Source organism: Pinus tabuliformis, chromosome 3_1, assembly GCF_031772625.1.
Source record: "Pinus tabuliformis cultivar Carrire ecotype Pingquan chromosome 3_1, CPIR1, whole genome shotgun sequence".
Lineage (NCBI taxonomy): Eukaryota > Viridiplantae > Streptophyta > Pinopsida > Pinales > Pinaceae > Pinus > Pinus tabuliformis.
Genome location: NC_142301.1, coordinates 742,576,802 through 742,593,556, shown reverse-complemented (window position 1 = coordinate 742,593,556; position 16,755 = coordinate 742,576,802). Strand labels below are relative to the sequence as shown.

General features: G+C 34.6%; 2 long non-coding RNA genes across 3 annotated transcripts in view; both read left to right on the top strand.

Annotated features, from left to right (window-relative positions):
• The first annotated feature begins 4,899 nt into the window (after positions 1-4,899).
• On the top strand, positions 4,900-5,297 carry LOC149189488 (uncharacterized). Its single transcript, XR_016256401.1, has 2 exons — positions 4,900-5,119; positions 5,255-5,297. It is a non-coding gene; the product is annotated as an uncharacterized LOC149189488 (long non-coding RNA).
• Positions 5,298-5,525: 228 nt separating this feature from the next.
• Positions 5,526-16,755, top strand: part of LOC149189487 (uncharacterized) — a 245,589-nt gene continuing 234,359 nt past the window's right edge. For both annotated transcript variants that reach the window (XR_016256399.1, XR_016256400.1), the window contains exons 1-3: positions 5,526-5,737; positions 5,855-5,984; positions 6,741-6,806. This is a non-coding gene — a long non-coding RNA (uncharacterized LOC149189487). The remainder of the gene's footprint in view (positions 5,738-5,854; positions 5,985-6,740; positions 6,807-16,755) is intronic.

The window sequence follows — 16,755 nt, the reverse complement described above, 5'->3', positions numbered from 1 at the left end:
ATTATGCTAAAGTGATTGCTACATACAATAATAAAGATTATTAGCTAACTTAAGATAAAGTCAACTAATCACCAATGTCAAATCTAAGCAATTAGCTAATCTAAGACAAAACCAACTAACCACCAATATTAATTAAAGACTCTCAATTATTCATAAACTAACTTTATTTAAAAATAATTACTAAATCAAATTCTAAAAATAACACAAATGCATTTTCCATGGCTTACTATCAAACCATTAACAAATATCTCTACATTATATTCAATTAGGTAAAAAAAAATTCTAAAACATTATAATCATTCTTTCTTGTAACATTTATATTTAAATGAAAAATAAATAGAATATAAATAACTATTCTTTCATATAATTTTTATATTAAAAAAATAAATAAAATATAAATGGAAAGTCTACCAATTATCACTTAAAATTTTTTAATTTTTTTTCAGTAAATTCTCAATGCAATTTCACTATATCAAAAACACTTCATCTCAATTAAAAAATAATTTTAATAATTAATTTAAATTAAAAACTATATATGCTTTTTAATAATAAATCTAAATTACTCAAACTTCAATCTTTAAATAAAAAAGTTTAAAAATATAAAACTTAAAAACGTCAATAAAAAACCACGTCATTTCCATAATAATAACATATATTTAATTTGCATTAAAAAGGAAAAAAACGAGTCCCACTGGCCTCTATTTTGGTTTTTGTATTTTTTCACGTTCGCGAAATATCCCACCACTCGCATTTGGTTTTTTTTTTTTTTTTTTTTTTTTTCACGGGCGAACGTGTTGTGAAAAATATATTAATAACATCAAACAGGCCGGACAGAGGTCACAAACGTTGCAGATAAAACCAGGTTTGTGCAATATTTACAAAAGGGGCATTCAAAGTTCGCTTTTCTCCTTCAACGGCGAAGGGTTTCTAATCATGAAATATATTCTATATGATAAAATAAAACAAAACTTGACAGTGGTTGGGAAAAATAAAAACCATATTTCTGCAATATGAACAAAAGCATAGGAATTCATTTTTTTTATATTGGTAATTCAAATTTGGCATGGAAGTCAAACTGAAAGTGGGATGTATGTTGATGCCATTCCCACTACCCTCCCAGAAAGCCAAGAGGACAATATCTCACACGTGCTCACTTTCATCTCTTCATCTTCTTCTCTCTGCATTGCATTGCATTTACTTGACTTTTTTTCCTCAAGTTTATTTCCTCTGTTGCATGGCTATGCCACAAGAATTTTATTTTTTAGTGTAATCAGTGCTTTTTTTCGTTTTTTAAAAGAGTGTTTGCATTGTTTTCCTGGGCGATGTTATTTTGTTGCTGTTTTGTAAAGCAGAAGAATCGATAGAGTTGAAATTCTTGATCCATTCTAGTGGATGAGCAAATATGTTTTTTTTCCATATATAGTTTTAACTTTTTACTAATAAAATTGTACAGTATGCATAGTCCAAGTTGTTCAACAGTTTTTATTCATTGTTTCTCTATTACAGTGAAGCTGTGGAAATTTCGCAAAGGCTTTTAACAAAGAGATAGTGCTTTTATTTTCATTGGCGGTTTTTCCCATTGGCTTTAACCTGCTTAATAATTCTGCAACAGGTGAAGAGATGGGTTTGCCATGGAGGGAGAATCTAGGACGAAAAGCTTCGATTTCTGAATGTCTTCTGTTTACTCACTTGTTTCTTATTTGTTTATCAGTCTCAATTCGTAGCAGATGCGTACTTTGTCAAATCTTTCTAGCACGGTATTTAAATGGTTTGCAGTGAATGTGGACAGATGAAACAACTCGCAGAACAATAATACACGTGCCAATGGATGTTCGTACATTTTGCTGCATTCATTCAATTTGGTGAGGTAAGTACCGATTCTTCTTTTGTCAAAGAGAGAGAAAACATTCGGTCGTCCTTGGTATCCTCTCTGCGGTTACAAATTCTACCAATTCGATTTTTTTTTTAAACTGACAAAATCTCTGATTTTATAAAATAATAATTAAAATTTACATCATTCTGGAAGATAATTATTTCATTCATTTCTTAGTTTACTTAAGATTGATTTTGCTCAATGCCACCAGTTGGATGATGTCCAGAATCTATACTCGATGAATATAGCCCAAATAAACAGGTAGATGAGAATGCCCCAAGTAAAAAGGTAACCCTGTGGAGGATGAGGGTTAACATAATTTAACTTATTAATTTGTTCAGTATTGCCCTGTATGTTTGCATTTTCCGCTATGGCAATTTTATTTTATGTTGCACAGAGCCGTAATAGTTAGTTGTTTTACCCGTGTTCTTGATACGGCAGGAGAGGTTACAGCGTTCTTATTTATTATTTTACAGGTTTTTAATTTTTTGCATAGGGCAGCGATAGTTGTCGTATGGTTGATATCGACAGTTTGCAGCTTTTCAACTTTTTTCGCAGTCGCTTTCTTATGGTTTAATTATTCAAATCAGGGGAAAAGGGAAAGGGGAAATGAAGATGACACAGTTCAGGTTTGATTTGTTTTATTTGAGCGGTGATTATATATCTATCTTTCCCTCTCAATGTTTGACAGTTGAATTGTAGGAGAAAGGACAAAGAATACTAACTGGTTTCGGGAATCGAATTGCAGGAGAAAGGAGAACAAAATCTTCAAATTCTTCGTTGGGCTCTTTGTACTTATTTTGCCCGTGAAAGTGAGCAGAGGGTATACATATTCCTGGTTTATGAGGGTACTTATTTTCGGCAACCAATAAATCACAAGCCATAGGGCCATAAATGAGCGGCGATTGTATATATCCATTGTTCGATTTTGCTAATGCCGAAATCGAACGGTGGGCATATAGATAGCTTGTGATTTATTTTCGGCAATCAATAAATCACAATCACAAGCCATAGGGCCTTATTTTCTCTGAAGTGGGCCTAGGTATGTATAATTTTTAGAAATCCTAGGCATATATTAATGGTCGTTCGTGCCGTCCTTTTTAGTACTTTCCATTGAGTTAAGTCGCTGGGTGAGGGTAAAGTTTTTGGCTAAATGGATGTAAACTAGTTATATATAAAAATATGGCCCCAAAAAAAATAATTATTTAGGAATATAATAATATTAAATTATATTTAGAAATTTTATTAAATTTCACTAATTTTTTTTAGGTTAGTTAATTTTTTTTATAGGTAAAATGAGATTAGTTTAATATCAAATTAATGTAATTTTATTAATAATGAAAATAAGAATTCAGAGGTGTATAACATTTTAATCTATAATTACAATTATTAATGTAATGCATTGAATTAGAATAACATAAAGTATATGTCAATTCAATTATTAAAATGATACCAATTAGTTTAATATCACATTTGTCAAAGTTGTTGTTGTTGTTTTTTAAATCTATTTACATCATGTAAGATCAATATACTAGATTATTATAGCATAGTGATTGCTACATACAATAATAAAGACTATTAGCTAATTTAAGTCAAAATCAACTAATCATCACTGCCAACTAATCTATATTTACATAATGTAAGATCAATATACTAGTATTATTATGCCATAGTGATCGTTACATACAATAATGATGATTATTAGCTAACTTAAAGCAAAGCCAACTAGGCACTAATACTAATTAATCACAAATGCACTCTACCTCACTTCCTATCCAACCTTTAACAAATATCTCTACCGTATATTATGATTCAATTAGTTCAAAAGAATTTTTATCCAACCACAACAACTATTTTTTCATATAATTTTTATATTCAAATCTAAATAAATCTAATATAAATAAAAGAATACAAATTATCATTTAATATTTTTAATTATTTTTCTTTTTCATAAATTTCTAAAGCAATTTCAATATATAAATTTATTTTAATAATACATCTAAATTACTAAAAAAAAAATTAAATCATATACATATATCTCACATACAAACTTAAATAAAACCATGTCTATAATAAACGCATTTAATTTGGATTAGAAAAAAAAAGACGCACTCCAGGTTCAACCTCGTTGGCTAAATATCCCACCACGAGCATCTATTTTCGTTTTTTCCTTTTTCACGGGCGAACAGGTTACGAAAAATATATTGACATCAAGGCCGGACAGAGGTCACAAAGGTTACAAATAAAAGCCATGTCTCTGCGATATTTACAAAAGCAGAGGCATTCAAAATTGTTGTTTTCTTTTTCACGCGCGAAGGGGTTTCTGATTATATGTCAAAATTAAACAACAAAATCTAACAGAGGTTAGGAAAAATAAAAACCATATTTCTGCAATATTTACAAAAACATAGAAACTCATTTATTTTTTTTCGTTCTGAGAACTCAAATTTTGCTTGAAACTTAAACTGAAAGTGGAAGGTTGATGCCATGCCCACTCCCCTCCCAAAAGCTAACAGAGATTATATAGGACAATCTCTCACACACAGCACTTTCTCGCTTTCGTCTTATCATCTTCTTGTATTCTCTGCATTATTTCCTCGGTTGCATTTTGGGTTTTACAGTGATTTATTTTAGTTGCGTTTTTCCGTTTTGATTGTAGATAGTACTTTTTTTGTTTGCCTGGGCGATTTTATTTTGTTGGTGTTATGTAGAGCAGAAGAATCGATAGAGATCAAATTCTTGATCCATTGGAGTGGATGAGCAGGTATGCTTTTGTTTTTTAATTAATAAAATTGTAGAGTGAAAAGCTGACTGGTAGATAATGACTATGCACAGTCCTAGTTGTTCAATAGGTTTTATTCATTATTTCTTTATTACAGTGAAGTCGTGGAAGAATCGGAAGGGCTTTCACCGCAGAGAAAGTGCTTTTATTTTCATTGACAGTCTTTGCTTACAAGTTTTAACTTGCTTAATAATTTTGCAACAGGTGAAGAGACCGGTTTGCCATGGAAGGAGAATATAGGCCTAGAAGCTTCGTTTTCTGAATCTGTCTTCTGTTTTCTCACTTGTTTCTTATTTGTTTATCCGTCTAAATCCATAACAGATGCAGAGTTTGTCAAATCTTTCTAGCACGGTATTTAAATGGTCTGCAATGAATCTGGACAGGTGAAACAACACGCAGGACAATAATACACTTGCCAAAGGATGTTCATACACAGTTTAGCGGCATTGATTTTATTAGGCAAGGTAAGTACCGGTTCTTCTTTTCTCAAAGAGAGAAATCATTCGGTCATTTTCTGTTCGCTTTCTGCAGGTACAAATTCTGTCAATTTGGTCATTTTTTTTCGTTTACTTACGATTGATTTCGCTCAACGCCATCAGCTGGAGGTGCAGAACCTGGATTCATGGAGATGGCCCAGGTAAACAGGTAGATGAGAATGCCCCAAATAAACAGGTAACCTGGTAGAGGATGAGGATTAACATTAATTGATTAATTTGTTCACTATTGCCCTATATCTCTGCATCGATGGCAATTTTATTTTATTTTGTTGCATGGACCCGTAATAGTTGTTTTACGGTATTCATGATAGGGCAAGATTGGTTAAACCGTTTTTATTTAATATTTTACATGGTTTTAATTTTTTGCACAGGCCAGCTATATTTGTCCTATGGTCGATAGCGATTGTCTGCAGCTTTTCATTTTTTGGCAGTTTTTTTCTTATTGTTTATTTATTTGAAGTAAACTGGGAAAGATGGGGTTCACGATGTGGAAATGAAGATGACAGAGCTCAGGCTTGTTTCGTTTTATTTGAGCTGTGATTATATATCTATCTTTCCCTTTCACAAATGTTTTACAATTCAAAGGTTTGTTTCGTTTTATTTGAGCTGTGATTATATATCTGTCTTTCCCTTTCACAAATGTTTTACAGTTGAATTGTAAAAAGGACAAAGAATACTTACTTGTTTGCGATCAAATTGCAGGAGAATTGAGGAAGAATATTTATTTTGGAGGTTTGCAGGAAAAAGAGGACATAAAGGCTTTTTGTACTTATTTTGTCAGTGAAAGTGTGGACAGGGGATCGGATCACGAAATCTTCATGGTTTATGTGAGGTATTTTCATACTCATCTTGGTTTATGTGAGGTATTTTCATATTCATTTTGGCTGAAGTTGGCCTAGGTATGTGTAATATCATTGAATGGTTTTTCCTACTTTCCATTTAGTAAATTGCTAAACTCGGAGAAGATGGGGTTAAAGTTTTGCTAAATAGATAACTATTCAAAAATAGGTTATTGCTAAATTTCACTAAAGATGATTTTTGAAGTAAAGTTAGCTAGAATTCTTACAGAAGATTAGCTTAGTTGTAAGTGATCTCACTTGTGTGCTTGTGCTGTTTGCTCTGTGGATTTTTTTTTTTATTGCATTATGTACACTACAATGGAAAAAAGATGGGCAGATGTGAAATCTATTGGAGTGGATGAGCTTGATCAATGATGTAAAAGTTTATCTGAAAGAATTAATAATTTAGAAGATATTAAAGCTTTTTATTGATTATTTTAGTCATAAGTTAATCTTTTTTATTGATTATTTCAATTTTAGGAATGATGCTTATTTGTTTTTAATTTATTTGGTAATGTTTGGTTATTTATTTGGGTTGGATTTATGGTTTGAAATGAACTTTGATTTGCAACAAGTTATGATGAGGGTTCTTTGTTGAGAAAGAAGAGGAGATCAAGAACATTTTTGTTTCAACCTAGGAGGCACCCTATTTTTTCCTAAGTAGGTTTACTTATTTGGGTTGATTATATTATTTATATACAATCAAAATGGCAAAAGCAACTGATTCTTTTTCATTTTTTTGTTTGCAGTCATTATAGAGATGAGATAACATGCTAGAGGAGAGATGATGGATAATACCTATTAGTTTGAATCAGGTAGATACATATTTTTTCACACTCTTTGTTTAGATGGTTATTCTTTAGTTAACACCAACTAACCCCATAAGTTATATGTTATGCTCCTTATTGTATTAAATATAAAATGCATAAGATTATTAGTTAGAAATCTTCCTATTGAAATTTTACTAAATGAACTAGATGACACTAGGAGCAACCTTTCCCAGAAGTTAGATGATTGCATTGGCCAAACATGTAATTGTATTAATGTCATACACGGTGTATGCGAAATTTATTTTTTTCACAATCAAAGGCAAGTATTATTTTTTAATGTGGTTATGAACTTTTGGTAATGATTATCATGTTGTATAGGGGATTTGGGTTTTATTTTAGGGATCATTATATCATTTATGATTGTAAGTATTATCAAAATAGTGTTTATTAATAATTTTTTAAGTTTTCAAGAGGATTTCATTTTATTCTTATGGGAAAAATTTGGAGTATTTACTATTTTCATGAGTGTTATCTTATTGTAAGATTTATAGAGATGAACTACAAATATCAAACGATACCTGATTCATTTGGATCTCATATTTCAATTTTAAATTTTTTTGATTTCACAAAACTAATTTAATAGCATAATTTGATTTTGTATTTTTATAGCAAAGCCTATGTGAATTTGGAAACCATAGTAAAGCATTTTCACAATAACTTGATCATAGAGATTGTTTCTGGCCATACTCATGCCCATCTTAAGAAAAATAGGGAAATACCTATCCAATCATGTTACACTAGAAGATAATTTCAAAAGTTTTCAAATGAGGTTCATAAATCTAGCTTGAGCCTTCATAATGCATATTCTACATGGTTGTCAACCCAATTCAACAGGAGATGGAAGTTTTTTTGAAGCACGAGAGAGTTGGTTATAGCTTCTATTACAAGGTAAATTGAAATCCCCACATAGGTGTTGCTTGGAGTCTTGTGAATAGCCAAACCATTAGTGTTTGCTCCTATAATAAACGATGTTAATGATAGTCTTGTTCTCAAATCTATAGAAAGGATGCAATATTAGTTTGTTTTTCAAGAGGGTTCCCAACCCAATCTTGAGTATGTCTCTCTTTGTCCTTTGCTCCCTATATTGTTTGTGAAGGAGGATGAGTTGTAATGCACATGATAACCTCACTTCTTTGGAGTCCAATCATCTTGAGTCTATCTTAATCTTCTACATTGTAGCTTTTCTTAACTCAAATAAATGTACTTCCTATTTTAGCTAGAGTCTAGACAAATTTTTTCTTTTATTTTCTTTTTTCATTAAATTATGCCAAATTTATTCCACTCATTCAAGTCATTTGGACTCAAAGGCTTTGAGTCTTCTGTACTAATAAGATATATTTATTATACATCCTTTTCTCATTAATCATGGTTGGTTTTTGTCAAACTCCATAATATTCAAACTAAAATCTGTTTACTCGAAGTGAATATCTAGATGCTAGAGATTTGAATTAGGTACCAAATAGATTTTTCTAAACAAAAGATAACAAAACTTATATGCTCCCTCATGAATCCCCATACAAAATCATTTGATATTGGATCACAATTACTATTTTGGGATTGTTTTTAGTCAAATCATATATCCCACTTCCTCATGTATTATTTTTAAGGTGCAAGTGTAAGTTGTGCATCTTGCTATGTTTGTCTAAATGTTGTTTGAAATTTAACTCATTTGAATTGAACTTTATTTGCATGCCTACTATTTGGATTATTTGTTGTTGCTATAAATTAGATCCTCATAAAACTTGCAAAGACTTCTCTCTACTTAGTCATTTTCATAACTTAATTATTTTTATCTTGCAAAGAGAGGTCAATAACCTTATAGGAAATAATATATCTACTAATCTCACCTAAGACAATGTCCTAAGGAACCAATTCAATTCTTTTTTGGATTTTTCAATGATTGTGAAAGAGTTTACCTAAAAACCATGTAAAACATGAAGTGCATTGAATCAAATACAACTCCAACTACATACATTATTAAATCATCTCTTTTGGGCTCATCATTGCATTTCCCAATATTAGCCCTAGACCTTATCTAGCTTAAGTTAGCTCTTGAGACATCTGCTTCCTTGAGAGTGTGACTACTAGTATGACTATTGAACTATTTGTTACATTTTCTACTACTCCACTATGGCCCCACATTAGAGTGTTGAACTAGTTAATTATTTAAGTGGTTCCTTGTTGTTTAAACCCACTATTTATGGGTTGCATTCATTGTTGTTTAGGTAGAATCCCTCCCCCTTTTTTTCATTTCTATTTGTGGGAGAAGTCTATTCCCCATCCCCCTCCCTCTCATTCTCTTAATAGTTTCTTAACCCTCCATTTTCAATAATTGGTTCCCGTTGTCTCCCAGCTAGGCCTTTTCCATTGGTGAACAATTTGGTGTCTCTTTTAAGTTTTATGGATTGTTTCTCAAGTCCACATTGTATTCTCTTGTGCGAGAGGCCTTCTTGTTCCTTTTCATTTGGGGACCTTGTCCCTCTCCACTTCCTTTGGGTGCATCACATTTCTTATGGACTACCTCTCTTTTTAATAACATTGTTGTTACCTAAACAATTGTTGTGCCTACTCCTACCCAGATTGGTGGAGTCTCTTTTCCTTTCTCTTGATTTTTTAAACAATTTGTGCTACAATCCATAATACTCACTTGGCCTTGCTCCTCTGATTGTTCCTTCTTTCTCCTCAATTTGCTCTCTTTGTAGCTTTTTCGATTTTTTAGAGACCCCCTACTACAACGTTTTTCTCCCTCTTTTTTTTTTCTTGTTATTCTATACATAGGAAATGGAGAAATTTAGCATACCCCTTTCTATAGGTGGGATTACATCCTCTTATCACTATTAGCATGGAACTTTGTACAACTTTAATGTGCCATGTTGCCTCCCTTGTTCATGAAGGTTATATAGGAGGTTGTGTATCCTCTTGACATTGGGGATAGCCTAAGAGTTGGTATAAATTTTTTTTCTAAGCTTCCTCCATCCACTCATTCTCCCTTTCTTTTTAAGCTTCCTTTATCCACTCATTTCTGCGTTCTCTTTGGTTTCCCCTTTTGGTTTTCCCTTTCTTGCAATAGCTTGTTGGCTTGCATACCCCACTTGGCGTGGCCCACCCTACCGAGCCTTTGACACAAAGCCATTGTGTACCCTACCTCTTAGTCTTTTTTGCATCCCCAAGTTAGTCTTAGCCTTGTCAATGACATGTTTTTTTGTCCTAATTAGTGTGAACCATTGCGCTTGTAGCATTGCCCGTGAAAGTTTCATGCCTTTACCTTGTCAAAAGTGTGTTCGTGGTCCATGTATTACATACCCTACATTAGTCCTTGGTTCTTCTATTATGTGTCACTCTTGACACTTCCTTCCCTTTATACCTTAAGCATAAGCCTTCCTACTTTAGTTTGCTTGCCTTGCGTTATCCTAACAATTATTTTGGGTACCTCTTGCCTCTTTTCCATTTTTTGAGTGACAAATCCTTGGTTCCTTCCTGAAATGTTTGCTTAGAAAAGCTTGGTGGCTTTGTCCTCTGCTTGCGAATTTTGACCTCTTAACCTCCATTTGAATTATGCACCTCTTCTTTTGGCTCTTCCCACTTTCACATTTTGGCCTCCATTTCAGCCTCACTATTGCCCTTTTTTTGCCTCATGACATATTTTCTTGGTCTCTCACCCAAATTTTTGGCCTCTTAACAACCTTTTTGGACTTTCAACCTACCTTTGAATTGTATTATTTTTATCCCTCATCTCCTTCATCTAATATGAATTTTTTTTTGGATAGGTAATGTTATTGCAAGACCTAGTTTCCTAGTTGGTAAAAAGGAAGACATTGTTGATTTTTCAAGTGCAATAAAGACAAGCACAATTTTCTACTATAGATAATTGCTTTTGATGATATCATTTTTACTTTACCACATTTCGGATTATTAAGTAATTATAATTCAGAAAATTTCAACCATAAATGCAATAGAGCAATAGAGATCACAATAGGATAAGCATGCAAAGAGACACAAAAATTTTTACCCTAGGAAAACCCAACCTTGGGAAAAACACAACAATCTTTTCTTCGGAGAAATTGTCCAATTCAACAAATGTAGAATCTGAATATCCCAGTCAAACTTGGTCAAATTGACCAAACAAATCATATAGGTCAAACTTTGTCAAAAAATATAATTTTAGCCTTCTGTAACAACTAGTCAAATCTGGTTAAACAAGTTGAATTTCAGCCTTTTCAACGGCCTTAGAAATTTCGGTCAACTTTCTCAAATTAAAGTCAACTTATTCAGGCAAGCTATGGTCAAATAGAGCAGTAGAAGGTTTCGTCAATGCAGGTCAAATAACCTAGAAAAACCTTAGTCAAATCTAGTCAAAGTATGTCAAACTTTTGGTCAACTTCGCTAGTCTTGTCTCTTTCTCTGCTTCGCACGGGTGGACAGAAAATATAAGATTTGATGATCTGAATTGATGCCAAATGGAGGATTTCGATTGGTGTTTTTATAGTGGTCAAAGTAAGAGGGTTTTGACCAATGGTCAAACCCATTCAATTGGTGGGGCCGACGTGACTGTTTGGGTCCTACATGAACTTAAAAAGTAATAATTTAATTTGAATATCGACCTTAACTACAAAAATTCAACACTCCCTCTTTGTTAGGGAGGTATTAACCTTGACTTCAAGAAAAGATTGAAATCATCCCACATCAACATTAAGTAAAGGAGCTAGTCACCCACTAGTCCTTGGGTCACCAAACAACCAAGTGTCACTTGGAACCATGTCAGTCACCCCTTGACAAATGGTGAAACCCAGGGCCCATTTACCATTCCCACATGTCGTCACATGTTATTGAATGGTAAAAATACTTGCTCGATGCTATAAGGAACTCACTCAACCCACTAGCAAAGTAACCTTTGGCAATATGGTCAGGTAACCCCTGACCGGGAGAGCACTCTGTGTCTTGATGCTCACTAGGCTAATCTCCCTAGCTGCATTACATGGCTCCTGGTCAATACCCTTTACCTAGGGAGAATTTTTGCGCCTTGATGCTACAACATCAATATGCCCTCTCATCGAAGAAGACATTCTCAACTACTCCAAGTCTATCCCTGAATTAAACAAACTTCATCATGGGAAGAGGTTTTGTGAGAATGTCAGCAACCTGCTCATATGTAGAAATGTATTGGAGTCTCATTGCTCCCTTTTGTACCATGTTTTGAATGTAGTGGTACTTGATTTCAATGTGCTTCAACCTGTCATGGAAAACTGGATTTTTTGAAAGCTTCACATAGCTTTGATTGTCACAATGTATCACTGTCGGTTCCAACACCTAATCAAACAACCTTGCGAGTAGCTTCCGAAGCCACACTTCTTCACAAATCGCAAAACAAGTTGCAATATACTCAACTTGAATAGTGTTGAGTGCAACAGTTGTCTGCTTCCTGCTCATCGAGGATATCATAACAGAGCCCAAACTGAAACAACATTCCGATGTGCTCTTTCTGTCTTTAGTGGTTCCTGCCCAATCAAAATCTGTGAATCCCTCCAAATGTACTTCACAAATCATGACATATCTCAATCCATAACTAATAGTGCCATGCATATATCTCAATATATGCTTTGCCGCAATCTAATGTACATGCCCAGGTTCCACCAAGAACTGACTCATAGCGTTCATCGCATAGCAAATATCATGTTTGGTATTAACCAAATAATTCTATTATCTGGTCAGCTAATGATACATAAAGGGATATACCAAGTGTGGATCAGAGTCTCTCAACTTCTTCAGATTAGTCACCATGGGAGTGTCCATGGACTTGCAATCCATCATCCCAAACCTCTGAAGGATACTAATAATATACTTCCCTTGACCATGGAATATTTTACCTGGCTCTTGCCACACTTCTAATCCTAAGTAGTAATGCATTGAACCAAAGATCCTTCATCTCAAATTCTGAATTCAATTCCCTATTACACTAAACAATGAGATTATTTGCTCTTGTCAGAAATAAATCATCAACATATAGTAACAAAATCACAGGCTCACCTCCAACAACCCTGTAGTATAGATTTGGATCAACATCACTTTTGGTAAAATTGAGACTCATCCGGTATCCATAAATCTGAGAATACCAAGCCCGAGGTGCTTGCTTGAGTCCATACAAATATTTCTTCAGTTTGCAAACATGAGTCTCCCTCTCATGTACCTCAAAGCCTTGAGGTTGCTCTATGTACACTTCTTCCTCAATCACTCCATTGAGGAAATTTGTTTTCACGTCCATCTGATGCAATTTCTAGCTTGTAATAGAAGTAATAGAAATAATAGATCTAATAGAAGTGTACCTGGCAACTGGAGCAAATGTGTCCTCATAATCCTCTCCCTCTTTCTGGGAGAACCCTCTTGCCACGAATCTTGCTTTGTACTTGTCTATGCTGCCATCAATTGCATGCTTGATCTTGTAGATCCACTTGGAAGTCATCACTGACTTCCCTTCAGGTGTCGAATCAATTTCCGATACATCATTCTTCATGATAGATTTATATTCCTCCATCATCGCATCCTTCCAAAATTGTTGGTCTGTTGCCTCCTCATAGCTATATGGTTTAGAGTCAATGATTTGAATCATCAATGATGCATATCCTAATTAATTCTTAGGATGTTTGGGTTCTCTGAAAGTGCCACCGGGAGCTGCATGTCCCTCTGTATCTTGCTGTTTAGTCAATTTAGTGTTATCTAAATTGTTAGTATTAATTGTCAACCCGGGGCTTGTAAGCTGATGAAGTGAAGGTTGTACTATATGTACTTAAGCAACCTCTTAGAGTTTTTTTTATCGTTGGGGGTGTTGTTTGTGGTTAATTTATCTTCCTAAGATGGAGTGGTGATTTATAAACAGATGAGTGATAGTGTGTGATTAGTGATCTCTAACTACTTGCTTGAAAGGAAATGCTTGAAAGAAATAAATAACTTGAAATCAAAGAACCACTTCCAATGGCACTAGACACCATTCATGCTGCTGCAAATAAAAGAAAAGAAAGTCACTTTTAAAACCAAAGATAATGATTATCTCTCCCTAACTCCCTGCTTCAAACACATAGTGCTGTGTAAAGCACGATTAGGAAGTAGCTCAAGTTGAGTTAGAAAAGTGATTAAAAATGAGAAAAATCTACTTTTAAAGACTAGTGATAACGTTTTGCTCTTTCTAACTCTCTACTTCTGCCATATGTACTATGCAAAGTATGATTAGAAAGTAGTGAAAGATTAGTCTAAAAAGCACTCAAAGCCAACTGCAAGTTAGTGGTATTCTGATCCTTAAAAGATAACAATTTATGATAAAAGATCATTCATGTGTTAGCAGAACTTTGAGAAATAAGACTAAAAATCAGCTATAAAAACAAAGGCAGCAACTTGAACCTGTCAACTTCAAATACCATTAGTTTGTAAAGAAAATACACAAACATAAAAACAAATCCCGGGCTAAAAACCTGCAAGGAAATAATACTGATCAGCTTGAAAGAAAAGAAATCAAATAAATCAAACTATACATGTTTAAAGAAATGCTGAATGAGAAAATAAAGAAATGCTGAACATAAAATACTTTACAGAGGCTAACATGAACAGGGGCCCTCCATTCATTCAGCCACAAGAAGACTTAAGGAACTGAAAGCTTCAAAACAGCACTGTTTCTATTGCTCCATTTGCAGAAATGTACAAAACGGAGTGCTAGAACAGCACTATAAAAACAGAGTTTACAAATGCTCTTAAAATTATCACAAGTTCAGAAAGTACAACAGCTAAAAAGTAAAATAAGCGTACGCAGACGCAAGTATATATAGGCATCTGAAGGATGGCCTAACACGTACAGCTAATAACTGAAAAACAACTAACTGTAATGCGTATTTAAGGTTCATTGACACATCGTAAGGCTGCGTGGATGAGCTGGAGGTTCTGTCGTCATGAGCAATGAATCCAGTGTTGGATCATGTCCCCTACCACCTGCAAAACGCGGACAAGTCACCGTTTGAGCTGAACTGACCTAACAGCTTACAATCACCGTTAAGCTGCCTTTATTTGACCGTAACTTGATCAGTTTTTACCGGAGGTACAGATGACGTGAATGGTTGAACAAATGGCACAGGAACCTCGAGCACGTTGATACCTAAGTGCCCATGTGGCTCATTTGGCAAACTGACACGTGGAACCTTGAGTTTAACAAAAAGGCTGCGGGATCATCAGATGGCTGCGGGATCGTTGAATGGCTGCGGGATTGCCAGACAGCTGCGGAATTCCTGCAAGTATGTCAAAATCTAAACAAAACAGTCACCCATTAGCAAAACTCACTTGATCATGCTTAATGACACCTAATGTAATGATCTGGGTGGTTTTACAGTGAAAATGAGGCAAAAGTGAAGAAAAGCTGAGGGAAATGGTAGACAAGTAGGTGTAAAGTAGAGGCTCTACATACCCCCACTACGAGGGTATTGCATGTCCTCATGCAATGAAAACACAGCTCAATCCACCTGCTGGGATGCCTCTGCTAAGACATCCAATCTCCTCTTCTTCCTCTGTGTGGAGACATTGACTTTTGGTCTCTTGAACATGCATCTGAATTTCAAATTGATTAAGGCTCTGTTTAGCCTTCTACATTTCTTCTTGAGTCTCCTGTTTTTCTTCTGCCACATGCCCATGTGAAGCATGGTGTTATCTTGGACCATTTTGTCAATATCAGCTTGCTGCTTCATTTTTTCATTTTCCTGCTTAATGTGGCGATTTAGCACCTCAAGTTCATAGATCTCTTGTTTGAGTATGTCTATTTGCTGCTCATGAGGTATGATATTACTTGGGCCAGCAGTGTTCTGCTCCAACGTTTCAAAATAGTTGTACACCTCTTGCTGAGCTGGGTCAACCATTGGTGACTTCCTTGGACTGTGTTCATGCTCAATTTCAGTTTCAAACTCCGGCTGAAATGGACTGTCCTCCCTTGGAGGAGTAGCTGCATCACGTTGTGGACTATCCTCAAGGTCTGATTTTATAGCACCCTTCTCAGGTGTGCTTAGATCAATGAAAAGTGTCCTTGTGGCTCTCCCTTTATTCTGCAATCTGCTGCTCCTTCTTACATTGGCAACACTCTGTGTTTCTTTTTGTGCATTTTTCCTTGGTTTCTGCACTTTTACTTTCTTGGAAAGGGCAGTTTTTTCATGGAGTTTGGCCAACCTTTGTGCTAAGGGCTGACTATCTTCCTCACTAGAATTCTTTGGAGTCTGATAAGTTTCTTGAACTATGGATTTTCCCTTGTCTTGCTTTTGTTTCTTCCTATCTTCTTTTCTCTTCTGGGCAGCTTCTTGGGCAAGTTCTGAGAGGGTTTGTGTGATAATCCCTTGAGCTATTGGATCACTGTCCACAGTAGGTTCAGGCTCAATCTCATGTTCAGAATGATGTACTTCAGTTTCCTCTTCAATCTGTCCTTGGACAGTTCCCTCTAAGATATCAGTTTCAGGGGTATCCTCTTTTCTTTTTCTTCTACTTTTTCTAGGCACAGAGGTTTCTCCAGCTTCTTCAAAATGATTTCTCACAAGGAATTTCTCTCAGGTGTCTCGTTTTGCTTTTAATTGTTCCTCCACTAACATCTTAACAAGACTATGATGACAGAGATGTGCTTCAATGTTTCGTGGATTCCTTTGGGCCATGTAACACATTTTTCTAAGGCTTTGGAATAGAAAGTAGGGAAGATTTATATCATGTTCTCCTTGAAATTGCAGCATAACTTTACCATGATAAACATATAAGACCCCAAATCTCCCTTCACAAGTGAAAAATTTTTGCACTAACAACAGTAAAATTTTCCATTCTTCCTTAACATAAGTGACAGGAATTCCTTTTGTGAAGACACTGGTATCCATACCTGGGTTTTTTAAAATCTGCTTCCATTGTTGATCTTGAACTGACCGGTTTTTAAACC